A 27,986-nucleotide genomic window follows, 5' to 3' on the forward strand; every position below is an offset into this window, starting at 1 on the left:
ACATACACAGATATGGAAACTTTTTGCTTTCTTATAGGCCTACTTACTACTCGCTTATTGGGAACAGTTTCTAGATGTTGTCTACGAGAATCTGTTCGTGTATTTTGCTCTAGAGAAGCGTTTTCCAAGTTTCTTTAGTCCATTACCCATGAACGGTATCAGATGTCATCCAACACCCTGAATAAATTTTGGGCATAATTAACAATTACATGGTAAAAAAATTAACTTCTATTCAGAAGTGAAGAATCATTTACAAAAGTTAATTAATGTTGAAACAACTGTAACTCACGCTTTTTCTACGTTTTCAGCAAACCAAGAAACAATGAGTCAATGGAGTGTGTACTTTTGCTTGTTTCTAACTTTTCTTTTTGTATTTGACAATGTGTTAAACACCGTAAGTCTTGCTCCAAGTTAATTTAGTTCTTCACTTTTATATTCATTGTTACCATAGTCGTAGGTCTGTTTCTTACCTGTAAGTTCTTCCAGTAAGAATAGCTGCTAACCACAGACCTTTCGCTAAAATAATGCCAGTTCTGTTTCATGAAGATCTATTTCTAGTGCGTTGTCTTCTTGAGGGCCAAGAATTGTATTTCTGCTCGAATATCATTATCTGAAAGTGTTAATTTATTCTCAGAAACTGGTGTTACTTTCTAGATATTTAATCGCTAGTTTTCCAAATTAGGACAATACTTGCTGTTATAATTTTTTAACGACGACGAGTGATAACTCCTACCACTGTATGAACAGCAAAAGAAATAAATAGGAAAGCAGTAATCGCCTAGAGTGCTCCTGGTAAACTAAATAATTTTTCCAAATGAAGTTTCAGTGCCTATGATACTGAATGTTTACAAACTGTTCGTATCACCAGATATTTTTCATGGTAGTGAGACATGATCTTTCAACACGAAGAGCGTTCAAACTCTGAGTGCGGTTCAGAGACCAGTGGAGAAATGCATGCTGCAATTTAATAGGAGAGAAAGAATGCAAATCAGTGGATTGGCGAACAAGCTAGAATGACGTGACAATGACAGTGATGAAAATAAAGAGGTTGGGGGAACCGTATGTCGACGCCGGGGCTAACTACAAGCCTGGCACGCCCACCACGGATACGTCCCTCGATGGGACCAACCCCCAATCCATGTCCAATACCCTCCCACCCCACCTGCCCCACGTTGTGTATTGTAAGGCGCCATGTATACCGTTTGTATATGTATACGTGTATGTAGTCGTCGTCGTCTCTTCTTTCCCTCGTCGATATCAGAGCATGAGAAATGTTTATGTTTGTGTTTACCGATTTGTTGTCGACAACACACAACTACACGGCCACGGTATCACCTGATTCCGGAATAGCTAGCTTAATACACTATAAAGATAGTGGGTTTCGATGCAGCGTTAATTAAGTGTGATATTACTCTTCACTTAACCTTTGAGACTTTAAGAACCAGCTACTCTTAATCAGGCCCAAAACTCGACTTGTAACGAGAGCACTTACGATCAGTCTGTCACAATATTAATAGTACGTATGGCTCTACACCACTATAACAAAATATCACTGTTCATGAAATAACAAAATATACAAATCAACTTTTTTATATTTTTCCTTTTTATTTAATCAAATGCTTTCAAATGTTTATTGCGCGTCCACAAATCATCCACGCCTCGATGTTGAGTGTAAACGTGTGCATGAAAAATAGTACACACTGTTTCTGCTGATAATCAGGTATGAACATTTTGGGTTGCTAGGCTACTTCGATCAACAGGATTTATATTGGATTTTGAAAATTACCTTTCTATCGGAACTTACGACCTCCACAATGGCTCATCAAATATTCTACCCTTTCGCGATAATTAAGAATTCGCGTAAATTGTATTTTCGCGAGTTTAAAGCAACCATCGGCGGCGCGAAAGCAGTCTTGATACCGCGACACACTCGCGACGCTTACTAGCCTGTCACGAAATTGACCTGCATACATCTACATCCAATTTCAAGGTCATAATTCGACCTACACAAATGTGTGCAATTGAACTTCGTCCAATCAATTATTTCTGGAATCGTTATCACTAATCTCGACACTGACCGTCCATAAACGCACAATTAATACTTTTTTTTCTAAGAGTAAACGAATGACGTCACGTCATCTACATAGTGATTAAAATATCATTCCAAATGATCTCAAACATTTATCGTCATTATATTTTAACGCTACTCAGAAAAAATATGATGTTATTATCGTAAAGTAACAGATAACAGATCGCAAATCGCACGTAACTAAATGACAGCTTTGCATGGCGTCGGGACTTATAATCACGCAAAACTGTATAAAGAAGTCCCCCAAATCTCAATTTCTCCATACCAAGTGACAGATAGAAATAAGATATTCAAGACCTCATAATCAATCCCGACCTGTAATGTTATACGGCCCTATAATGTTATAGTGGGATGGAAAGTATGCAGAAAGACGGATGGCAGGTAGCCAGATGAAGTTTTTCTGGATGCCAAGGAACAAGAAAGGACCGAGAAGAGAAATTAACGGGAGGTTGGTTGATGACGCTAGGAGATGTGTAGAGGTAATAGGGATTCGTCTCGCTTAAGCTCGCAACGCTTGCAAATATCTAGAGGAGACTTCACGCATCATTGGATGTCACAAGGCTGATGATGAGTATTGTACATGACGTCATATGTCTCATCATATTCAATCACACCCCAGATGTGTTAAGTAGGGTTAAGATCTGGAGAGTTGGGAGACCATCACTTCAATTGGAACTCGCTGCTGTGCTCTTACCAGTCCATCACACTCCTGGTCTTATGGAATGATGTGTTATCCTGTTGTAAAATGCCACTGCCGTCGGGAAACAAGATCGCCATGAAGGGGTGTACGTTGTCTGCAACCTGTGTACGATACACCTTGGCCGTCATGGTGCCTTCCACGAGTTCCACATGGATGCCCAAGTGAATTTTCCCAAGAGCATAATCGAGCCGCCGCCAGCTTGTCTCCGTCCCACAGTAAAAGTGTCAAGGAGCTGTTCCCCTGGACCGCGACGGATTCGCGCCTTCCCATTGGCATGATGAAGCAGGAATCGGGATTCATCACATCACGCAACGCTCTGCCACTGTGCCAACGTGCAGTGCCGATGGTAACGTGCCAGTTTCAATCGTGGTTGCCGAAGTCGTGGTGTTAACATTGGCACGTGCATGCGTCGTCGGCTAAGGAGGCCCACCGGTAGGAGTGTTCGGTTCACTGTGTGTTGAGACGCATGTGCACTCTGCCCAAAATTAAAGTCTGGTGATAGTTCCGCCACAGTTCGCCGCCTGTCCTGTTTTACCAGGCTGCCCAGCCTACAACGTCCGACATCTGTAATGAGTTGTGGATGACCAATGTCACGACGTCTGGAAACGGTTTCTCCTAAGTTTCGTCACGTGTTGAAGGCACTCACCACAGCATTTCTCGAAAACCCGACGCGCCGTGCAGTTTCCGAAATACTCGTGCTGAGCTTCCGGCCCATCGCAATCTGCCCTCGGTCGTATTCAGACAGATCGCGCGTCTTCCTCATTCTACACACTGGGAGCACGCTCACTTATACTACATGCACCGTGCGTGTGTCTGACTAGCACTCATTCCTCGCTAGGTCACGCTGCTACCGCCTGTGCGGGCTTATATGGAGAGTAGGAAGGTGGTCATAGTGTTCTGGCTAATCAGTGTACATATATTTACACGTCCGAAAGAACAGACAATATAAAATTCATCAGGTTACCTTCCATTCAGAAAGCTATTTCACTCAGCGACTGTTAAATTGACTTGTAAATTATAGATTTCAGCTATCACTCGTCCTTTTTAAATTTTATTGGCAGATCGAGATTTCAGCTAGAAACTAACCATTCTCGATGCACTATCATTTTTGATGAATGCATGTAATGCCTGATCAAAAATACTCGATGAGTATTCAATGAACTGTGGATGAAGCCCGACCAACAGGCATTACATCCATTGATCAAAAAGATGAGTATTCAATGAACGCCGGCCACGGTGGCCGAGCGGTTCTAGGCGCTTCAGTCCGGAACCGCGCGACTGCTACGGTCGCAGGTTCGAATCCTGCCTCGGGCATGTATGTGTGTGATGTCCTTAGGTTAGTTAGGTCTAAGTAGTTGTAAGTTCTAGGGGACGGATGACCTCAGATGTTAAGTCCCATAGTGCTCAGAGCCATTTGAACCATTCAGTGAACTGTGGATGAAGCCAGACCAACAGGCATTACATGCATTGATCAAAAATGATAGCGCATTGAGAATGCCGAGTTTCTAGCTGAAATCTAGATCTGCCAATAAAATTTAAAAAGGACGACTGATAGCTGAAATCTGTTATTTACTAGTCAATATAAAATTGATTCTTTACTTAGCCACGTCATGCAGCCACAGAATTCACTGGATTTAGAGCAGACTCAGTCATTTTTAACTCAATTTTTTGGAAATTTGTGGCAAGCTTCTATGGGACCAAACTGCTGAGTTCATCGGTCCCTAGACTTACACACTACTTAATCTAACTTAAACTAACTTACGCCAAGGACAACACACACACATGCCCGAGGGAGGCTCGAACCTCCGACGGAGGGAGCCGCGCAAAGCAAGTCAGAACGCCCGAACGGCTATCCCGCACGGCTTTTAACTCACAAGTATTGGTGGGCCATAAAAGATGCAGACCCACTGTAGTCCTTGTAGAGACGGCCAGCGGCCATCTGTTGCGACTGTGAGGTGCACAATCACCATCGAAAAGTCTTGCGGAGAATATAGCAAGTCCATAAACCACCACTTGTGCACTCACAAAGTTTTTGGATTTGTCCTTAGAACCAGCAATGCTGTTAATTAGTCCCTTGCTGAATTATTAACACAAGTCCAAACACTAACAGTCCTCTTTTTTTCCACATACTGTGCATATACTACGACCAACAGAAATGTGTGCAGTGAAATGAATGCTTACAAGTTACTTAATTTGATGAACTCGTGTCAATTACAATTTTGTAACATGAGAATACAATAACAAAGGTACAAGATACATCATTAAAGAACATAACAATACAGATAACATTTGTAGTAGTACAGGCATTACAAAAGAATCGAAATAACATATACATCAGTGTTACAGGAATTATGACATAAGTACATACATAAAGGATCAGAATAACTTTTGAAACATCAACTCCACACATGAGCATTAAAACAAAACAGAATAAATGATGTCTAAACATTTTTACAAAGTAAATAACATAGTATTAGAAAAATTCTACAACATAAGTCTTATCAGATAAACACTTAAAGACAGGAAGAACACAAATACACAAGGTACACAGACACATAGTGGAATAACACAAAAGGAAAGGACACGGTTCGTTTTCAGTGTAACATTTGGTACTGCAGTCCTACCCAAAACTTCATTCCATAGATCTTTCCTCTTGTTTCACTTTTTTTATACCTTGTCAATGCATTACTTCCAATTCATCATAACTCATTCTCTTGTATAGCCTACCCCCTCTTAAGCTACCTTAAATCTACTGAGCTCAGATATACTAAGGGACGAGGCAATGCAGCAACACACAACAAATTAACACAAACAGCAATGACAAAAAAATGCAAATTGGCAAAGCAAGCAGCAGTATATCTAAATTAGTAAAGCAAATGCAACATTACAACTAATATGAGCCAATGTGCAGCAACAAGAAAAATAAATCAGTACTAAAACTGGCTTAAAAGAGTAACACAAAGTGAAATTTAGTAGCACTATGACTGGCAAACAGCAGCAACAAATGCTATAACTTACACCTAAACGTGACAAAGCTCAAGCAAAAAAAATATCACAGTAAAGATGGCCATGTCTAATACCTATATCACATCTTAACACTAGAGTGATGCATCACAATAACTTACTCTAGCAGACAAGTTACCAAACCGTTAAAAAATGATTTATGCAATTCCTGTGAAGGGAAATGTCTATTTGTGTTCCCTTTTTTTGAGAAAGTAGATCATAAAATTATTGTTTAATGGATCTTAATAGTGTTCAAAAGTCATAATATATATATATCAGTTCAAGACATCCAGTCTTACAAATTTACTGTCTCTGATGGAGACACGTCCAGATCATCCGCTCTCAAAACTCCGCCATCTCTCTCCCCACATCCACCACTGCTGACGGCTCACCTCCAACTGCGCAACGCTACGCGCTGTTCACATCCAGCTGCCCAACACTACAATAGCGAATATTACAACAATGCTAACCAGCCACAGACTGCACACAGCACAGCCAGTGATTTTCATACAGAGCGCTAGGTGACGTTACCAACATAAAAACCTGAACAGCCTACTTACAAGGGGTACTTCCCATTATTGATACACCCCCACACTCGGATACTTCCTGTTCTAGATGCATCCCACTCTCTAGAAGCACATAAATTTGTGTCTATTTGCTCTTACACCATTCACCATACGTGTAAGAGCAGGTAGGTCTAAATGAGCTCTCTATGCTGAGGAAGTAGGGTTAACTCGTAAAAAAGCGCGAATATGTCAATATGTTTTGATTTAAATGTCTTTGAAGCTGCCAGATATGTCGAAAAACCAGTTCCATTTTTTTACATCCCCAAGTAAGCCCAGGGAATATTCGCCCTTTTTGTGTTACGATAGGAGCATTTTCCATTCTGGTTCCCAACTTTTACTCTACCATAATTTTGACATTAGGCCAGGATAACTTGGCAACGAAATCTGGAGTGACGACTGATCCAGTGTAGGTTATAGAAGTGACGCACGTAAAAATACCCTGAAAGACGTATTTCATGCACGTAAACTCCGAATGGAGCTAAATTCTTGAACACGAGTTTTCATTTTTATTGAAAGAACCCATTTTTTAACTTACTTGATTGGCTTTAAACCGTTTCCGCGCACTCAGTTCACTTAAGAACGAATTTTTCGTGCTACATTTAGCTCGACATTAAACCATTGTATCTAAAGGCAACGGATAAAATGGAAATAAGCGTATGGCATCGTTGGCCGGGAGGCCCCATCCGGTGAAGTTCGGCCGCCAACCGGGGAAGTTCGGCCGCCGTGTGCAAGTCTTATTTCAGTTGACGACACATTTGGCGACTTGCGCGCCGGTGATGAGGATGAAATGCTGAAGAGGACATCTACCCTAGTGCAAAGTTTGAACCGATCCGTCCAAGTTTAAACCAATTCGTACACGTTTAACGCATAGAATCGGTGAGCTTCAAAAACCTCCCAGAAAACCGTGTTTTTTGTACTTATTTCGACGTAAAATCCGAACGGTGCTCGTAAAAATCGTGCCATTAGCTGAGCATTATTTTCAGCCGAATTAAAATCTTTTGCAAAAGGAATTGATCGATTCGCACAATTTGGCTGGGTGCCAGCTCCGGTTCGTCTTTCAAACCTTGTTTAACATACTGTAACATACCTACAGTAAGACAGATGTTCGAATGGCTGTACAAATTACCGCTGGTCCGGGTTAAACAAAACTTCTCACCTCACGTTCCTAGCTCAAATAAGGTCCGAACATTAAGACCCCACCTTCTCTCCTCCAAACCGGAATTCTGCGCTGAAACGATAGGGAAGCGGAATATTGCTAAGAAAATTTTTCAGTAGTCTGGATGAATACCATCATTGCGCACAGAAAATGCAGATTTTACACGGAACATTCTAAAACCATAGTTTCTAAACATGCGGTTCTAAGGTGCAACTTTCTGCTAGGAATATATGAAGCCGGTATCTGTACAGATATCATTGGTGATCTTGCAGCTCTCGAAAAATGAAGTTATAATGAGATTGTTTGTGTCCTCGGTGGCTCAGTTGGCCGGCACGATAGCTCACTGTGTTCGGTCAGAGGGCCGCATGGCCTCTGTAATAAAAAAAAAATAATAAATAAAAATAATAAAAATTAAAAAAACTGAGTTAATCGATCAACAACGAACTTAACCGGGTGTTTTACGACGTCCGCCCCGAGCAGATACAACGAAAGAAAGCGAACAAAATGAGATTTTAAAAAAAAAAGTTGGATAGAGCGTCTGCCATGAAAGCAGGAGGTCCTGGGTTAGAGTCCACGTCGGGGCACACATTTTTCAACTGTCTCCGTTGGTGTTTATCAACGCCTGTAAGCAGCGGAAGGTCTAGATTTCATTATTGCTACTAGGAAGTTGGTTGTTCTATATAATTAATTATTAAGTACGATAACATTGTCCGCAGCTCGTGGTCGTGCGGTAGCGTTCTCGCTTCCCGCGCCCGGGTTCCCGGGTTCGATTCCCGGCGGGGTCAGGGATTTTCTCTGCCTCGTGATGACTGGCTGTTGTGTGCTGTCCTTAGGTTAGTTAGGTTTAAGAAGTTCTAAGTTCTAGGGGACTGATGACCATAGATGTTAAGTCCCATAGTGCTCAGAGCCATTTGAACCATTTGAACGATAACATTCTACGAAAGAGTTATGTAAGGGATCTTAATATATTCTGGGATCTAGTTTTAATTTCAGTTAAGAAGATAGAATTTTTATTTAAATTGAAGTAAGCTGAAAGAAACCTAGGAAAAAGTCGACAATAAACAACAGGAGATGCAAAAAGCAGCTTTCCAGTGAGATGCATCTATCGTTAATAGTTACAACGTAATTTCTGCTGTCGTGGTCCATAATTTTTGTAGTTTTTGCTCTGAGAATACACTGAAAATGCAGATAAGGGGAAAACTGCGAAAAGAAATCTTATTTCTGATTTTACAGGAGAGCCGTGACCTACGCACATTTTCAAATCTTGCGTTGTGCAAAATACTCTTTAGCTATTCGTAGCTAACAACGCAGCCAGCACTGACGAAACGAAAGTCTTATTGGGACCACGCCCACGATGCTCGTAGTTTAGTACCGTTTCACTAAATGGCGCCAGAAAAATACGCAGTGTTGGTTGAGACAGAGACGGCGGTGCGGAAGGAGGCGTCCCTCTGAAGTGACCCGCTGCGCACAGCGCGTTACGACACCAGCTTTGTACTGCGGTCAGCACGGCCAAGTATGTGCGCCTCAGCGGATGCGGCTATTGTTCTCGTTTCAGCGAGACACTTCCAGATTCTTCTGCGCCATACGCAGTTCTCTGTAACTGCTCTGCTGTTTTCTCCGATTTCTTTATGTATACTCCCCTCGTCCGGCAATAAGCGTCCTGTCTCATACTGATTATGTCGACATGTATTACCAACTCTCTGATTAACATATTTCCGCCGGCCATTGTGGCCGAGCGGTTCTAGGCGCTTCGGTCCGGAACCGCGATGCTGCTACGGTCCCAGGTTCGAATCCTGCCTTGGGCATGGATGTGTGTGGTGTCCTTAGGTTAGTTAGGTTTAAGTAGTGCTAAGTTCTAGGGGACTGATGACCTCAGTAGTTAAGTCCCATAGTGTTCAGAGCCATTTGAACCATTTGAACAAATTTCCTATGACGGAGAAGCTACTGATATACTGTTGCAAACTTTAAGTGATCTCTGTTCCCAGCAGCAATGCGATTACCTATTGGTTAGGATGTCAGTGTAGCATGATTAGATTAGATTAGATTAGTTTTTCGTTCCATATTCCACATCCTCGTGGATGTGGAATATGTCAATATTTTTAAACTGAAATAACAATACTAATAGTATGAATGTATACAATACACCATTTGTTTCTATTAAAAAATTCGGCAATGGAGTAGGAGGAGTTGGCCACTAGTGAGTCTTTCAGGCTCCTTTTAAACTGATCTTTATTTGTAACTAAATTTCTTATGTTTGCTGGCGAATTATTGAAGATGAGTGTTCCTGAGTAGCAGACCCCTTTTTGAAGTAATGTAAGTGCTTTTAAGTCCTTGTGCAGATCATTTTTGTGCCTGGTATTGTATGTATGAACTGAGCTGTTTGTTGGGAAAAGAGATATATTATTTAAGACACATTTCATTAAGGAGTAAATATACTGAGAGGCAGTAGTTAGTATACCCAGTTCTTTGAAGAGGTTTCTACAGGACGTCCGTGAATTTACTCCATAAATAATACGTATTACACGCTTTTGGACTCTGAAAACTTCTGTTTGACTTGAAGAGTTACCCCAAAATATTATACCATATGACATTGTGGAACGCTACGAATAGAATTTATTTCAGCTGTGGACGAATGAAAAAAAAATCCGTGCACATACACTTAGTTAGAAAAACGAATAATTGTTGATTAAATCATTAAAGGCGGTAAACATAATTGCGTCAAATCGTGCAGGGCATATTCCGACTATTGTGAGGCTCCAAGTTTGGACGCATATTTCTATTAGTGTAATGACTAGTGTTTAGAATCGAGATGACTCTTCGAAGCATAAAATACCACTAAATCTCTTTAATCGTCTACACTTTTATTCCGGTGCCAAATATACAAACTAAACCAGAATTCCACCGACAAACTTTCAGAGGCTGTTTCCAGGATTAAAATATTCATTCTGCAGCTGAGTGTGCGCTGATATGAAACTACCTGGCAGATTAAAACTGTGTGCCGTCCCGAGACTCGAACTGGAGACCTTTGCCTTTCGTCGGTAAGTGCTCTACCGACTTTCTTTTTTTTTTTGTTGATCTCATTTTGTTCTATATTGTTCGTTGAATTTGTTCGTGGCGGACGCCGAATGACACTCGTTCAGGTTGTTCGTTGATCACTCAGTTTTTTTATTACAGAGGCTAGCTAAACCCTCTAACCGAACACGCTGAGCTACCGTTCCGGCATTGAACCAGCCAAGCACGAGTCGGCACCCGTCCCCGCAGCTCGTACTTCCGCCAGTACCTCGTCTCCTACCTTCCAAACTTCGCAGAAGCTCTCCTGCGAACCTTCCAGGACTAGCATTCCTGGAAGAAAGGATATTGCGGAGACATGGCTTAGCCAAAGCTTCGGAGATGTTTCCAGAATGAAAGGTCCCCAGTTCGAGTCTCGGTCCGGCACACAGTTTTTTTCTACCAGTTTCATTTCAGAGGTTGTTCAGGGATATCTTCCGAGTATTTTGGTATAAGGGACCCACGGTCTCTGGCGGCTAGTTAAGAGTTATTGCATTCGTTTGGATGGTAATGAATTGGTCGCGGAGGTCCTGTTCCACTTCCAGCTCGGTCACCAGGCATGACACCAAAGGACGTTTTTTTTTCTGGGGTACTTGAAGGGCCTAGTTCACGAGACTCGCACAGATCTTGTTGCTAGGACTATGGCAGCGCGGAAGTAGTGAGCCAAACTTCTGGAATTCTTGAGAGTGTAAGACACTTGATGGTACGTCGCTGTACATTCAGTCGTAATAATGGTCGTAGAAATTTTGATCAATACCTGTGAAGGTACAGTTCCGTACTCGTTACGTGCTGCACTGTACACTCACAGAAAAGACTGAACACACTGTGATAGAAGCGTACATGTTTTGTCTGAGTGTTTTTGCATTACTCTGTGTTGTGTCCTGTATGTTTTGGCTATTGCACATTACAGGCGTGTCCACTGTTGCGAAGATATTTTCACAGAAATAAAGGTGACTGTGGTAACAAACAGAATAAATCATGCTTACATTATTACTATGGAAGAAGCCACTGGAGACGGTGAGCCCATTATGCCAAAATTCTCAAGTCACCTCTGAACATTCTATGAAAGTTTTCCGGTGGAGCTCTGTTTCATCCAATGTAGCTCGAAGTTAGATCAACATTCAGAACTCACCAGCCTATAATGTGTGTGGTGTCACCGCCAGACACCACGCTTGCTAGGTGGCAGCCTTTAAATCGGCCGCGGCCCGTTAGTATACGTCGGACCCGCGTGTCGCCACTATCAGTGATTGCAGACCGAGCGCCGCCACACGGCAGGTCTAGTCTAGAGAGACTCCCTAGCACTCTCCCCAGTTGTACAGTCGACTTTGCTAGCGATGGTTCACTGCCTACATACGCTCTCATTTGCAGGGACGACAGTTTAGCATAGCCTTCAGCTACGTCATTTGCTACGACCTAGCAAGGCGCCATATTCAGTTACTATGTATCCAGAACAGATAATATTGTGAATCATGTACCGTCACGAGCGACGTTCATCATTAATGGATTAAAGTTAAGTATCAAACTAGTTACGTCCGCTTTCTGAATTCTCATTCGTTGTCATGTTCCAGGCCTCAGGACGGTATAGTCCTTCCCTCCTCACGCCAGCCTGCGTGCGCTAAAACGCGTGCATTTCGGCCTCCTCTTGTAACACGGTGTTGGCTCTTCAGCCAACACAACAATCTGCACTTTATCACTAACATGAAAAATAAAGAAAAACCCCATTCAAAGCTGGTCATTTCCCTAAGGAGTCAACCGGGTAGTCAAAAAAGTTTTTGTTATTACAGTTTGATGCCTTTCCTTTGCGAAGCGCTAACTGTTCTAGTTCAGTTCATAGAGCTGTGAGTACATAAAGAACGTTGTGTTTATTTTGCTGATGGAGCCGAAAGATGGCAGATGATAAAGTCCAGTGCCGGCACTTAACTTGCTCTCGAATAACTCAAGGGCTTAACTTCATCAGTCGACATAATGGCTTGTATTTTACCTTCACCACTTCTTCTATTATTGATAAAGTTAATGTAATGAAAACTTCTTCCATCAACACGGTTCCGGCTGCTTCCTGAGGGGTCAACCACGATTGGGCTTTTTGTGTCAGCGACATCGGCCTTACGCGTGAGGTCTGTGGTAACAATGTAGCGTGGAACACTGGTGTTTCACGTTAATATGCAGAGTAACCGATGACGTGACTGTGTAAACTTCTCTCTAGAGCCAAAAATCAAAATCTCTGTATGTAAAAGGAAATGTCCGACTGAATCACTGCGCGACTGCTACGGTCGCAGGTTCGAGTCCTGCCTCGGGCATGGATGTGTGTGATGTCCTTAGGTTAGTTAGGTTTAAGTAGTTCTAAGTTCTAGGGGCTGATGACCACAGATGTTAAGTCCCATAGTGCTCAGAGCCATTTGAACCATTTGACTGAATCACTGAATCATCATGGTCCAGCCCAAACCGCTAAGGACAAGAACTTGAAATTTGGAGAGTGAGTTGATATCATACTGTAGGCATCGTCTAAGAAGATATTTTTAAAAATTCCACCCTAAAGGGGGTGAAAAAAGGGAATGAAATTTTTTTTATATATGGCGCTATTGAGGCACTACGAAAATTAGTATTTGGCTTCTCGTTCAGAAATTAAGAAAAAAGTGTTTCATCATTTTTGGAAATCCGTCCCTAAGGGGGAAAAAGTGGGTGAATTTTTTTAATAAATAAACTATTATTAAAGAGCTCCAGGTGTAACACTGGCGCTAGGAACTATAGAATCATTTGTCCGATTAAAGCTACATCTATAAAAATTGGTATTTGAGATCGCGGTTAGAAATAGAAAAATGAATGTTTCAGTGTTTTTGGAAAGGGTACCAACTCGTTTGTAGTGTGCAGATTTACAAATGAGCAATGGGCGTAACAGCTTACAAATTCGATAAAAAAACCAGTCGGTGCAGACCACATAGTCTACGCGAGCGAAGCAGTGGGCGCTAAGCTAGTCCTTACAAAAGACAAGGGACAAAGCTGCAGATGCGCGGTACTACCCAATAAAAAATTCGCTTTCGACACAACACAACACAACACAAGACAGTTATTGGCAATATTCAGGTTCACGGGTTTCCTTCAGCCCATCAACATCCAAAAACCGTAAGCCACTGTGGAGTGCATGGTAGAGGTTACTTCCCGAAGTACCAAATAACAGATTTCCTTCTCGTACCATTCTGTTTAAACGCCTCTGTGTGCGCTGTAATTAGTCTAATCTTGTCTTCTGGGCACTAAGGTATGTCACTTGCATTAATCTATGAACTTACAACGTTAATCACGTAAATGTGGCACCTAGACAATTGTAGTCCCAGAAGTTCATTACTTTACATTAATTAACTTTTGGTATTTCCATGTCTTCCGTCAGCGTAACAAAAATTGAGTCGAAGTCGTATTATCGATTGTGCTAAATGAGTATAATAGGAGTGTAGTCCAATAAATAAGACAGTATTAGGAGCCAAAGGGCTACAATAGTTACAGTTAAGGAAGCAGCGACAGTCATCGATAATCATGAAATCCTCAACGGCATTGCCACAAGAGATACAAAGTTCCAGCAACTAGGCACAAAACACAGATCTGATCTCGATATGAGTCTGCTTAACAAATATGTCCGTAGTTCAACACTGCTGTCGTCAACGAGATGGAGGACTAGCTCTACTGGACAAGTGTGGGGAAGGAAAATAGCCTTGAGGTTATAACTGAATCCATTCTGACATTCAGAAACGTTATAGAGAAACCACGAAATCGCAGTATTCGGCGAGGGATTTTAGCACCATTTCCCACGAATACGATCCCACTTGCTTAACCACCTCACCAGCTGGCTCGGTAGGTCGAGTTCTCTTGAGGCGTGGTCTGCACGTGGCTTTCTCTGCAGTGGTTGAGGAACCGGTATCCACTATGTCCCATCCCATTTGTGAATCTCACTTTTACCCGCTATTCCTCCGCCCTACTCACGCTCGCCAGCGGACTGGAAACCGGCTCGCTACGCATGGTCAGCATTTCTCCAAGGTCGGCGTAGTAAAACTGCATCCTCCGATGCTCCACTCTCGCGTCAACCCCGGTCTAACGAAACATAAAAAATGATCGTATGTCATTATTGGCCAGGAGAACCCATCTGAGGTTGTTCGGCTGCCTAACGCAAGTCTTTTTATTTGATGTCACTTCGGCGACCTGCGCGTCGATGGTGCGGAGAACAACACAACACCCATTCCCCGAGCGGATAAATTCTCTGAGCGGGGCAGGAATCGAACCCGGACATTCCGCGTGGCCGTCAACTGCGGTGACTACTCAGCTACGGAGGCGGACGTTTAACGAGATAAAAACGCCTCATTGAAAGTTGCTATCTAAGAGCAGAACGCTTACTCATTTTACAGAGACTCACAAATGTGGATAAATGACATTCAACTTCCCTGCCGGTTGTGACGGTTGTTTTATGTTTGTTTATCATTTTCTCTAAGTAACAAGGCTAGAGCGACGTGGAAAACGTTGCTGAACGACGTAATTTAGCTACAAATGGGAAATAAACCTTTTATTAACCTTTTTGAAAAAAGTTTTCGTAAAATAAAGCAACGGCAAGCCGCTGCTGCTACGGTCGCAGGTTCGAATCCTGCCTCAGGCATGGATATGTGTGATGTTCTTAGGTTAGTTCGGTTTAAGTAGTTCTAATTCTGTGGGACTGATGACAGATGTTAAGTCCCATAGTGCTTAGAGCCATTTGAACCATTTGAACCAACGGCAAGCAGTAATTCGACTCGCTGTGGAATGAAGTACCTACTCATGGTAGCGCGCCGCGACGGAAGTGTGACATTGGGCCTAAGAGCAAGGAACGTTTGGAAGCCATAACCATTTATTGGATACTTGAGGTAAACTCTTTAATTATGTATTAGGTCGGTGCATAAGTTCATATCGTTTTTGTGTTGCATGTTGGTATTTCGATTGTTACGCGTTTATTTATCTGCTGCCATTTTTTATTTGTACTTCACTATTGTTATTTGAGTTACCATACTGTCATTTTGTCTTTTGGATATAATAAAATGGAACTGTGGACACTAGAAAGTGGAGTGCCAAGTGGAGAAATCGGAACATTTTCGACGTATTCTTCTGCTTTGAACTCAGCATATGCGTAACAGCAGCGGAGGAGGCCAGAAACATTTGCGCCGTGTATGGGGATAATACCATTGGACAGAGCACGACAAGAAAACAGTTTTCCCATTTTAGGAGGGATCGTTTTGACATTAGAAACTCTCCACATTCAGGAAGGCATATGGGGTTTGATGAAAATCGTTTAAGCGTATTAATCTACATCGATCCAGATCTGCGTACTCGAGAACTGGCAAATGTGCTGAACTGTGATGGTTCCACCATCGTACGACATTTTACTGCAATGGGGAAAGTTCAAAAATCGGGGGTGCGGGCACAGCATGAAAAAATCACAAAAATCAGCCCGTGGCCACTTCTGCATCTCTGCTTCCTCATGACACTTGCCTCATGAAAAACAGCGACCGCTGTTATGCTGTACCGTTACTGCTGACGAGAAATGGTATCTTTCCGCTAACATAAGAAAAAGAAAGGAATGGGTAAGCCCAAAGAAAGCAGCAACTCCCCGTATGAAGACTTGAGCTCATCCACAAAAGCTAATGTTATGCATCTGTTACAACAGTGACGATGTGGTGTACTACAAATTGCTTCCCCCAGGTGTAACTACCAGTGCTGACATTTACTGTCGACAACTGAGACATCTTGGAGACGCAACCCAGGAACAACGACCAGGAAGACGGCGTGACCTGATGCTACGCCACAACAATGCCCGTCCGCATTCTGCCAGACTGACAAAAAACACTATACAGAAGATGGGGAAGGGAAGTCATTCAGCCCCACCTTATTCACCTGATCTTGCGCCCTCAGATTTTCCTCGTTTCCGCTCTCTGTCAAACAACCTTCAAGGAACTTCCCTTCCGGATGAAAATGCGCTCCGAACACGGCTCGACGAGTTGTTCGCCTCAAAACCACGTTGTTCGTGCAGTCGCAGAGTCGAGAAGTTAACCCAGCATTACCAGAGCGTTGTAAATAGTGAAGCAGACTATACTGTTGATAATTACGTCCTCCGTTATGTCCATCTGTTGCGGAAAAATACTACGCACTTACGCAGCAACCCATTACTTACCGGATTGACGTAATACCATTTGTTGCGTGATGCCAGTTTGTTTGAATGAACTGACTGTTAATGCAGATTGATTTATTTAAAGAATAGCTAGGGAACGAGTCGTATTGCTTGTATGTAAAATGTTTCAGAATATGTGTTACAAATTTGTTTCAAGAGAAGACATATTCCTTGAGCATAACTGAGTGACAATTTTGAAATATGACGATAAATTTAGCAATATACTCTGAAGTTGCTATGTCACTCTAGCACACATTTTTTAAGGAGTAACTGTGCCTGCCGCTGGTATTTAACTGTGTTGTTGTTGTGGTCTTCAGTCCAGAGACTCGTTTGATGCAGCTCTCCATGCTACTCTATCCTATCCCAGACATACTGCAACTTACATCCTTCTGTATTGTTTAGTGTAGTCATCTCTTGGTCTCCCTCTGCGATTTTTACCCTCCACGCTGCCCTCCAATACTAAATTGGTGATCTCTTGATGCCTCAGAACATGTCCTTCCAAGCGATCCCTTCTTATAGTCAAGTTGTGCCACAAATTTCTCTTCTCCCCAATTCTGTTCAATACCTCCTCATTAGTTATCTGATCTACCCATCTAATCTTCAGCATTCTTCTGTAGCACCACATTTCGAAAGCTTCTATTCTCTTCTTGTCTAAACTATTTATCGTCCACGTTTCACTTCCATACATGGCTACACTCCATACAAATACTTTCAGAAACGACTTACATCTATACTCGATGTTAACAAATTTTTCTTCTTCAGAAACGCTTTCCTTGCCATTGCCAGTCTACACTTTATATCGTCTGTACTTCGACCATCATCAGTTATTTTGCTCCCCAAATAGCAAAACTCCTTTACTTCTTTAAGCGTCTAATTTCCTAATGTAATTCCCTCAGCATCACTCGATTTAATTAGACTACATTCCATTATTCTCGATTTGCTTTTGTTGATATTCGTCTTATATCTTCCTTTCAAGACACTGTCCATTCCGTTCAACTGCTCTTCCTAGTCCTTTGCTGTCTCTGACAGAATTACAATGTCATCGGCGAACCTCAGAGTTGTTATTTCATCTCCATGGATTATAATACCTACTACGAATTTTTTTTTTTGTTTCCTTTACTGCTTGCTCAATATACAGATTGAATAACATTGGGAATAGGCTACAACCCTGTTTCACTCCGTTCCCAACTCATTCCCTTTCACGCCACCCGACTCTTATAACTGCCATCCCGTTTTTGTACAAATTGTAAATAGCCTTTCGCTCCCTGTATTTTAGCCCTGTCACGTTCAGAATTTGAAAGAGAGTATTCCAGTCAACATTGTCAAAAACTTTCTCTAAGAGTACAAATGCTAGAGATGTAGGTTTGCCTTTTCTTAATCTGTTTTCTAAGATAAGTCGTAGGGTCAGTATAGGCTCGCGTGTTCCAACATTTCTACGGAATCCAAACTGATCTTCCCCGAGGTCGGCTTCTACAGGTTTTCCATTCGTCTGTAAAGAATTCGCGTTAGTATTTTGCAGCCGTGCCCTATTATACTGATAGTTCGGTAATTTTCACATCTGTCAACACCTGCTTTCTTTGGGATTGGAACTATTATATTCTTCTTGAACTCTGAGGGTATTTCGCTTGTCTCATACATCTTGCTCACCAGATCGTAGAGTTTTGTCAGGGCTGGCTCTCCCAAGGTTATCAATAGTTCTAATGGAATGTTGTCTATTTCCGGGGCCTTGTTTCGACTTAGGTTTGACTTTATTGAAATGTTTTATGACGGGGATTTTCTTGTACCACCTCAATTGGGACCTGCAGCCTGTGTGCCGACTGCCACCTTCGTTCACCGTGTCAGCAACCTCGGCCGCACAACAGGATAGCAAACAAGTTTCTCGCAAGAGGAGAGTGGCGCTACGGCATGTGATCCCACACCTATGCAGTCTCTAGTGCGCCATTCATGAACAGATAAGGCGAGCTGAGAGTCCATCGATCGCCCACAGACGCGCCGAGATCCCCCGCACGGCGGGCAACAGGCCAAAGTCAGCACCCGCAGCCGGCTGGGCAGCATTCCCGAGGTGACTAATATCGACTGCTGACGTCGACAGCGGCTTACGATGCTGATTCAGGCTCATGTGCGCCGCTACGAGGTGCCCGTAGATCCACATACCTGTCTTGGGTGGGCCGCCTACGCCACCCACAAACACGTGACGCCTGCAAGTCGTCACATAGTTGTTTTTAAACTGCTGTCACCAGGCAGTACCGTAAACTCATTCACTGCCTAGAAACGAGCGTAGGCTTCACTGTCTGAATCTTTGTATAAATCGATTTCTTGGTGCAATTACTACATTATTGGTATCGATGAAGCAAAGTTTCAGATAGAAGAGCTATAAAGATTGGCGGCAAAGGTTCGGTTGCAAATATATTTTGAGAAAACAGGAAATAAGTCTTCCCAGTTAACACATCCCATGCTCAAAAAATTAAGGAGGTAAAAAAATTTAAATATCTTGCTGAGATTATTACTTGGAATGCCAATGAAAGAGCATCAAGAGATAGTAGAATATTAAAACTACAACGAGCACAATTTACACGAAACCGCCTCTTTTAGTAAGTGCAAAACGTGGGCATTAGTCCTCCGTTGTTAAACCGGAGGCAACATATGCAAATGAAAGGCTATTTAAACTAAACACGCAAGCGACAGTTGTAAAATTGTAGTAAGCTGATAAAAGAATAGTCCCAACGATTATCAATAAAAAACACCAAGTTTACCACGAAAGTTAATCCGTTGTTGATACGATGCAAAAAAGAAGGGCTGCATTTTTGGCGACATTTCTTGCTTACCGAATACTAGACTTCTGAACTGACTCTTTGACTATTTTTGTAACAGTAAGACAAGAAACAACTGATTTAAAGAAGCACAAATGGATCTGAGTTAACTGAACATATCAAACATCAAATTGGACGTAGAAAAGAAAAGATACTTCTGAACAACAAATACATACGACTGACTTCAAAACGTCACAACGGCAGAACTACGTCATATCTGCAGAACGAGCCACCGCATCGCTACGACTCAAGAAGTTTTGGAAAAGGTTCAAATGGCTCTAAGCACTATGGGACTTAACATCTGAGGTCATCAGTCCCATAGAACTTAGAACTACTTAAACCTAAGGACATCACACACAGCCATGCCCGAGGCAGGATTCGAACCTGCGACCGTAGCAGCAGCACCTAGAACCACTCGGTCACAGCGGCCGGCTTTTGAAAAGGAAGAAATTGTTGACTGCTAACATCTAAACTTATCCTTTGTAGACTCTACTGTATAATGTTTGATTTTAGAACTCCACTGTGGGCGTAAACTATGTAAATACATAAATAAATAAATTAGTAGAAATGAAGAGATACATGTTCCTAAATACGAGTCGTAGAAGCAACAAATTTCCGTGAGATACTAACAGAGGTCAATGCAGATAATGTAAGTAAAGGATATCCCATGTTATTTAGTCTATGCAATGAACAATTTGTAAGGGAAACCGAAGAGAATTTTGGATAGGTAATTAAAGTTTAGGGATAAAAAACTAAAACACTGAGGTTTGCCGATGACATCTACATCTATATTTATACTTCGCGAGCTCCTTTCTGTGTGTGGCGAAGGGTACATTGTCTACCACTGTCCCATCCCCCTTTTCCTGTTCCAGTCGCGAATGGCTGGCGGGTCGAGCGATAGCTGGTAAGTTCGAATCTCTCTAATTGTACCTTCACGCTCTCTTCGCGAGACATACGTAGGAGGAAGCAATATCCTGGTTGGCTCTGCTATCATCGTACGCTATCCGAACTTTGGCAGAGACCACATTGTGATGCAGAACGCCCCTCTTGCAGCGTCTGCCGTTGGAGTCGGCTGAGCATCTACCTGATGCTGCCGTGGTTACTAAATGAACCTGTAAATAAAGGAACTGCTCTTCTTTGGATCTTCTCTTTTTCCTTTATCAGTCCTCTCTGGTGCAGGCCACAGACTGACGATTAACATTCGAGTATTGATCGAATGAGGATTTTGTACGCCACATCTTTTGTGGATGGGCTACATTTCCTGTAATGAATCTGAAATCTGCCTTACCTGCGATTTTGATGGTCGTATACTTTATACTTCTAGATATATTATGGATCCCTGCAAACGTATAATCACACTGTAATCGATAGTCATGTCTGTTTATCCGCAATACGTTACATTTGTTTATGTTGAGAGTCGATTGCCAATCCCTGAACAAGCGTCGATTCTCTTCCGGTTTGCTTGCATTTCTCTACAATATTCTAGTGTGGTGACTTCTCTGTATACAACGTCCGCCTCCATAGCTAAGTGGTCAGCGCGGCAGAATGCCGTGGGAGGAACCTGGGTTCGATTCCGGCCAGGTCGGAGATTTTCTCCGCCCCGGAACTGGTTGTTCTGTTGGCTTCATCATCATTTCACCCTCATCGACACACAAGTCGCCGAAGTGGAGTCAACTACAAAGCCTTTCACCACGCGACCGTTCTATCTGATGGGAGGCCGCAGCCATATGCACATTTCATTTCATTTCCTTTCTCCGTACAACTTCATCCCTAAAAATCCTCACGGAGCTTCCGACGTCAGCCACACTGTCATTTATACACTGAGGTGACGAAGGTCCCGGTATAGCGATAAGCACATAGCCAATGCGATAGCATCGGGTACACAAGCTATAAAAGGTCAGTGCAGTGGCGGGGCTGTTCATTTGTACTCAGGTGATTCACGTGAAAAGGTTTACGACCTGATTATGGCCGCACGACGGTAAGTAACAGACACTGATCGCGGAGTGGCAGTTGGAGCTAGACGCATGGGACATCCCATTGCGGAAATCGTTAGCGCATTCAGTATCCCGAGGTCCAAAGTGTCAAGAGTGTGCCGAGGATAGCAAACTTCAGGCATTATCTCTCACCATGTACAACGCAGTGGTCGTCGGCCTACACTTTAATGATCAAGAGCAGCGGCTTTTCCGTAGAGTTGTCAGTGCTAACAGACAAGCAACACTGTGTGAAACAGGCATAGAAATCAATGTGGGACATACGACGAACTCATCCGTTAGGACAGAGAGGCGAAATTTGCCGTCAATGGGCTATGGCAAGAGACGACCGACGCAGGTGCTTTTACTACCAGCACGACATCGCCTGCAGCGCCTCTCCTGGGCCTGTGACCAATATCGTTTGGACCCAGACGGAGAATCGTGGCCTGGTCAGGTGAATCCTGATTTCAGTTGGTAAGAGCTGATGGTAGGGTTCGAGTGTGGGGTAGACGTCACGAAACCATGGACCCAAGTTGTCAAGAACCACTGTGCAAGCTCGCGGTGGGTCCATAATGGTGTTGGTTGTGTCTGCATGGAATGGATTGGGTCATCTGGTCCAACTGAACCGATAATTGACTGGAAATAGTTCGGCTAGTTGGAAACCCAAACAACGGATAATTTTTATGGATGACAATGCGCCATGTCACCGGGCCACAATTGTTCGCGATTGGTTTGAAGAACATTCTAGGCAATTCGAGCGAATGATTTGGCTATCCAGATAGGCTGACATGAATCCCATCGAGCAGTTATGAGACATAATCGACAGGTCTGTTCGTGCACAAAATCCTCCGCCGGCAATACTTTCGCAATTATAAACTGCTATAGAGCCAGCATAGCTCAATATTTCTGCAGGGGATTCCCAACGACTGTTTGATCCATTGCACGTCGGGCTGATGCACTATGCCGCTCAGAAAGAGGTCCGACGCGATATTAGGAGGTATCCCGTGACTTTTGTCACATCAGTGTATATATTGTGAAAATAAATTATCCTATAAGACCCCTTTGAGACATGCCCGAAGCTACTTTTACGTCTGAAAACTTCTCTCTACTAAGAATGATATACTGTGTTCTACGAGTATTTGCTAGAAACTCTTCAATCCAATCACGTAGTTCGTCTGATAATTCGTAATTTTACTTTCATATTCGTTGAAACCTTCGCGTGTGGCTCTACGTAGGCTGATTTTGGTTTCCTTCAGTTGTTATTTGTCTGTGAAACTGGCTACGTTTAGATTTCCAGTGAAACTCTTTGCTTTCGTTGCAGTTTTGGCTGTCGAAATGCAAAGGTCTTTCCCATCCCTCAGAACTTTTCTCGGCACATATGTGTCTAAAGTGTATTGTACAGTATTCTTGAACCTTGTCCTTTGATGCTGAGCATTGTTAGTAATGGAGATGACATTTTCATGCTGACCGCTTACGTAATCTGAAACCTGTTTCTTGTCGCTCTTGTTTAGCAGAGATATCGTCCGTCTTTGAAGCTGCAGGTTAGCGTCTGAATACTAACTAAAGGGGTCCCTGTTCAAGTCCCTGCCGGATTGGGGATTTTTCCCCTCTCGAGGACTGTGTGTTGAATTGTCCTCATCATCACCACAATGCAGATCATCTAAATGGCGTCACAAAAGAAGACTAGCACCCTGTGCAGAGCTGCCACGAGAGAGAGAGAGAGAGAGAGAGAGAGAGAGAGAGAGAGAGAGAGAATATCTTCCTAACTTTCTTTAGATTCCTATTTACAGCCGTGTTTAGTGATGCTGTAATGGCCCTAAGGTTACCGATCCTCGTTCTCCGGTAACTTAATCGAAAAGTTCTGGTCTGTTTGACACCAGGAGAGCTAATATGTTACTTTCATGATTCGCTTCTCTGATTAACTGCTCTAGTAGTTTTAGGATAAGGCATTTAGAACAATTTCACACAATTTCTTGTCCCTACTACCCTTTAATCACTTGAGTTATCCACTGTATATTTGGAAAACTGGAATCACCACCTAATTATATAACAGGAGCAGGAAATTTGCGCGAAATATTCTCCAAGTTAACACTCAAATATTCCCCCACTACTGCTCCTGAGGCAGCGAGACTATGAAAGCACCTGGTGATCATGTTTTAGCGACTTTCAGTAATTATATTCACACAAATTACTTCGCATTGAGAATCTGCCCTAACCGTATTATATACTATCTTATTCTTTACGGATATAAACACGCTCCTGCATTTAACTAACACTGTATTAACATTTCCTTTTTCCTATCTGCCATGATAAATGCTACTTTCTTTAACTAAAGGGGATGGTATTCTTCCATCTCTGAAATCAAAGCGTATCTTATCAAGTTTGAGGACGGATTTATCAGTGTTAAAAAAATCCACATGTGCACACCAAACGTACTCTACTACCCTAGCAGGCGCTTCCTGTTTGCAGTGCGCACCTGACACTGTAATTCTGTCAGGGGCTGTATAGGACTTCAAAATGATTCAGCGGAATGGATAGTGTCTTGAGCAGTGGTTATAAGAAGAATATCAACAAAAGTAAACTAGGGTAATTAACCGAGCGAGGTAGCGCAGTGCTTAACACACTGGACACGCATTAGGGAGGACGACAGTTCAATCCCGCGTCCGGCCATCCTGATTCAGGTATTCCGTGGTTTCCCTAAATCGCTCCATGCAACTGACAGGATGGTTCCTTTGAAAGGGCATGGCCGATTTCCTTCCCCGCCCTTCCCTAATCCGATGAGAGCGATGACCTCGCTGTTTGGTCTCCTCCCCCAAACAACCCAACCCAAGGATAATTAAACGTACTAAAGTTAAGTCAGGTGACGCTGAGGCAATTGTGTTATGAGATGAGACGCCCAAATTAATAGATGAGTTTTCCTATTTGGGCAGCAACATAGGCGACGGAGGACTGAAGTGGAGAAGACATAAAATGGAGACTTGTAATACAAAGAAAGGCGTTTGTTGAAAAAGAGAAATGTTTTAACTTCTAATACAAGACTGAGGAAAAGAACAGTGACATCTAAATGTGCCATAGCAGAAGAATGCTAAAGAATACATGACTAGATCGGGTAGCTAATGACGAGGTACTGAAGAGAATTAGAGAAAGGAGAAGTGTGTGGCACAACTGCACTAAACTTCAGTTGGTCAATGGTACACAATCTGTGTAATCGAGGAATCATAAATTTGGTTATGTGGAAGTGTGTGGCGATGAAAAACTGTAGAGGGAGACTAAGGCTTCACTACAGCTAGTAGGTTCAAGAGGATGTAGGTTGTAATAGTTACACGAGAAGATGTGGATTGCACACCATAGAATCAATCTTCCGACAGAAGGCAACAACACAACAATAAGCAAAGGCAGAGGTCCATCATACTGTGCCGCTAGAAGTGTGGATTCCACATAGTGAGCATGAAAACCAAAACTCGTAAAGCCGTATTTTAAGTTACTGAATGAGTGGTCTGGACCCATCGTAGACGTGGCATGACTCAGCTGACGAGCAGAGTGCGAAAAAATAGCCGAATTGTATACATTATCTTGTACGATGGACAACCACAGCCTTATGTAGGTTTGGAGGATACTCCTTGACGGTTCTTACAGTTTGTAAAAAAATCTTTTAGTCACGCTTGTGGAACCGTGGACCTATACTTTTCGCTTAACTGACGATGCACTAATTGCGTAATTTATTCATAGACAAGGAGTGCTCTGTCTCATCTATGCTGCAACTTTAATTTCATGATTCACCTTGTAAGTACTTTGCTCTGTCTCTCGCTATTGATTGTAACTATAAATCAACCATAACTCTAATTTAACGGATCTTAGCTGATGATGTGGCTTCTAGGCTACGAAACTGGTCGTTAAACACATTATTTACTAGAGCAGCCAAGCTGTTATTACTCAAGATAATTGGCTTTTCCTGAGTCGTATGTAGCCTGTGTGATGCTGGATAATCTTCCAATGTAGCAGACATGTACAGCGAACCCGCATGGGAATCAATCCCCTGCTAGAGAACCACTATCCGTAGAAAGCTGTGGGATAATTCTGCTCTCGGCAGTCCCTAAATACGTAGCACAGTAATGATGAGAGTAGGATAGGAGTGATTAAGGTGTGTACATAGGAACAGAAAGAGCTATTTTTCGTTCTCCAAGAACATAAACAAATGACCTCCACGCTGAGACAAACTGCATACAGCTGACATCCCCAGAACTCGATGGTGGAATGAAGGTACAGCGTAATACGAGATGGTAGTGCATACTGGTGCCTGTGACGGAATTAACGAGCAGGTCAGTGCCGATGTAAATGGACTAGAATCTTGGCTAAGTAAGTGCAGGATAAGACCTAACACCACAAAATGCCAGTTAATATTGGTCACACACCGAAACCTCACTAATTTGTGAGCACTGAAGCCACACAAACTAAACTTCGACTCTGGGGCAATAAATCAGCCCAAAGGCACACGTAAAATGCCTCTGAATTCACTCAGATGAAATATTAAACCGAAAAAATTGGTTAAAAATAGAAAATGGACTAAATCAAGTACGACTTGTGAAATACAGAATGCGTTGAGTAGATCCACCAGTGTCAGTGTTAACGTACAGAATATTCCTTCGCCCTACACTTGAATATGGAAAGCAAGCAAGAATAGTGCCACTCGTCAAAGTACGAAGATCATTTCTTCAGTCGGGAGGATGTTACGAATAGCAGGAGACTTACAATACTACCTCCCTACTGCCCCATTACATGAAACGCTTAATACATTGAGAATACAGAACAAACTCAAAGAGCAACGCGCTAGATATGCATTCGACAGACCAAAGGAGGCTATACCCTCCCGTTACGATCCTAGGAGCACGTCTCTGCCGGCCGAAGTGGCCGTGCGGTTAAAGGCGCTGCAGCCTGGAACCGCGAGACCGCTACGGTCGCAGGTTCGAATCCTGCCTCGGGCATGGATGTTTGTGATGTCATTAGGTTAGTTAGGTTTAACTAGTTCTAAGTTCTAGGGGACTAATGACCTCAGCAGTTGAGTCCCATAGTGCTCAGAACCACCAGCACGTCTCTGAATTCGATATTTGCTGTCATTCTTACTCCAAAAGCTGGAACAGTACTCTAGAATCGGTCAGTGTGTTGTTTTGTGTCCAATTTCCTTTACTATTGCACTGTACTTTCCCAGAATGGTTCCAATAAATCTTGGTCTTCATTCTCCTTACGTTTGTGTCCCATTCCATGTTGATTTTCAGTCTTGCCACCCAATTATTTAAACAAAGTGAATGGCCCTAGTTTCTCAGTAATGTAGAATGGCCCTAGTTTCTCAGTAATGTAGTAATTCATTATAATCGAAGTCTATATCTTTATTATGAGCTTTTCCTTGCTTTTATCTCCATTTAAAAATTATACCAAGTGGAAATTCGGTACAATTCTTTCTCAGTTTCCTTCCAGCGACGAAATGTTACCTTAAACAACAACGTCATCAGTGAACAGGCTGATAGCGCCGCTGACCGTCCCATATAAACTCTTCACGTAAAGTGTGGTGGGTTCTATTAGTCAAAAGTTCAAGAGGCCAATCGCACATCTGTGAAGATATTCCGTATGATCGTGTCTTTTGGTTATGAGTCAACCGTGTGATCCAGTGTGGAGCGCCTTTCGGAAAACTAGAGAGAAGAAATCTGCAGGGCGGTTACAGTTAAACTTCCGCTACCTGAGGCAGGTTAGACGGATAACTATTTGTTGTAATGGGTACGCAACTGTATATGAATGACATTCAGACTGTGTGCTGCAGGCTTTGCATTGTTCGTAGTGTTTGTGTGAAGGCTTACCGTCGGGCGCCGTCACTGGTACGGCGACGTAGGGTTGAAACGCAAACATCAGTGTGCATTACAGTTGCAGGCAGTCAACGTGAATTTGGACATGGTTCGCAGGGTTTCACTCGTAAAGCTATTTTTTTTCCTTAAAGAAGAACAACAATAGTGCTGCTGCTCTTCATGAGTATCGATACATTAAAAATGAACTGGCGATTTGGGGATTGCTCCTGGGAGAGGCTAACGGCCAGTTGCGCAAAAAAGTTAGTGTTGCCATGGATGAGATTTCTGGACGCAACGTGCGATCTTCAAGCAGGGCACAAGCTGTAGTAACATAGCTGAACATTCCATGGTCCAGCAATAGAGCAATTTCTAGTGCGGATCCTTGCTGTCGTGGACGTAGATGGTCGTCACACTGAGCAAAGTTTGTAACCTGGAATGTGTACGAAATTATAAAATGTTAACCTCTCATATGAAAATGAAAATGTGTTTTTTAATGGTTTATTCATTATTTATCTTCCGCATGACCTTACAAATGTTTTCACAAAGTTTCGTTGTCCTAAGATTACTCGTTTGTCGTGGGGACCCTCTCACGTATCGAAAGTTTAATTATAACCACTACGTACATTGACAGATGT

This window comes from Schistocerca serialis, chromosome 5 (genome assembly GCF_023864345.2).
Source record: "Schistocerca serialis cubense isolate TAMUIC-IGC-003099 chromosome 5, iqSchSeri2.2, whole genome shotgun sequence".
In the NCBI taxonomy this organism is placed as follows: Eukaryota; Metazoa; Arthropoda; class Insecta; order Orthoptera; family Acrididae; genus Schistocerca; species Schistocerca serialis.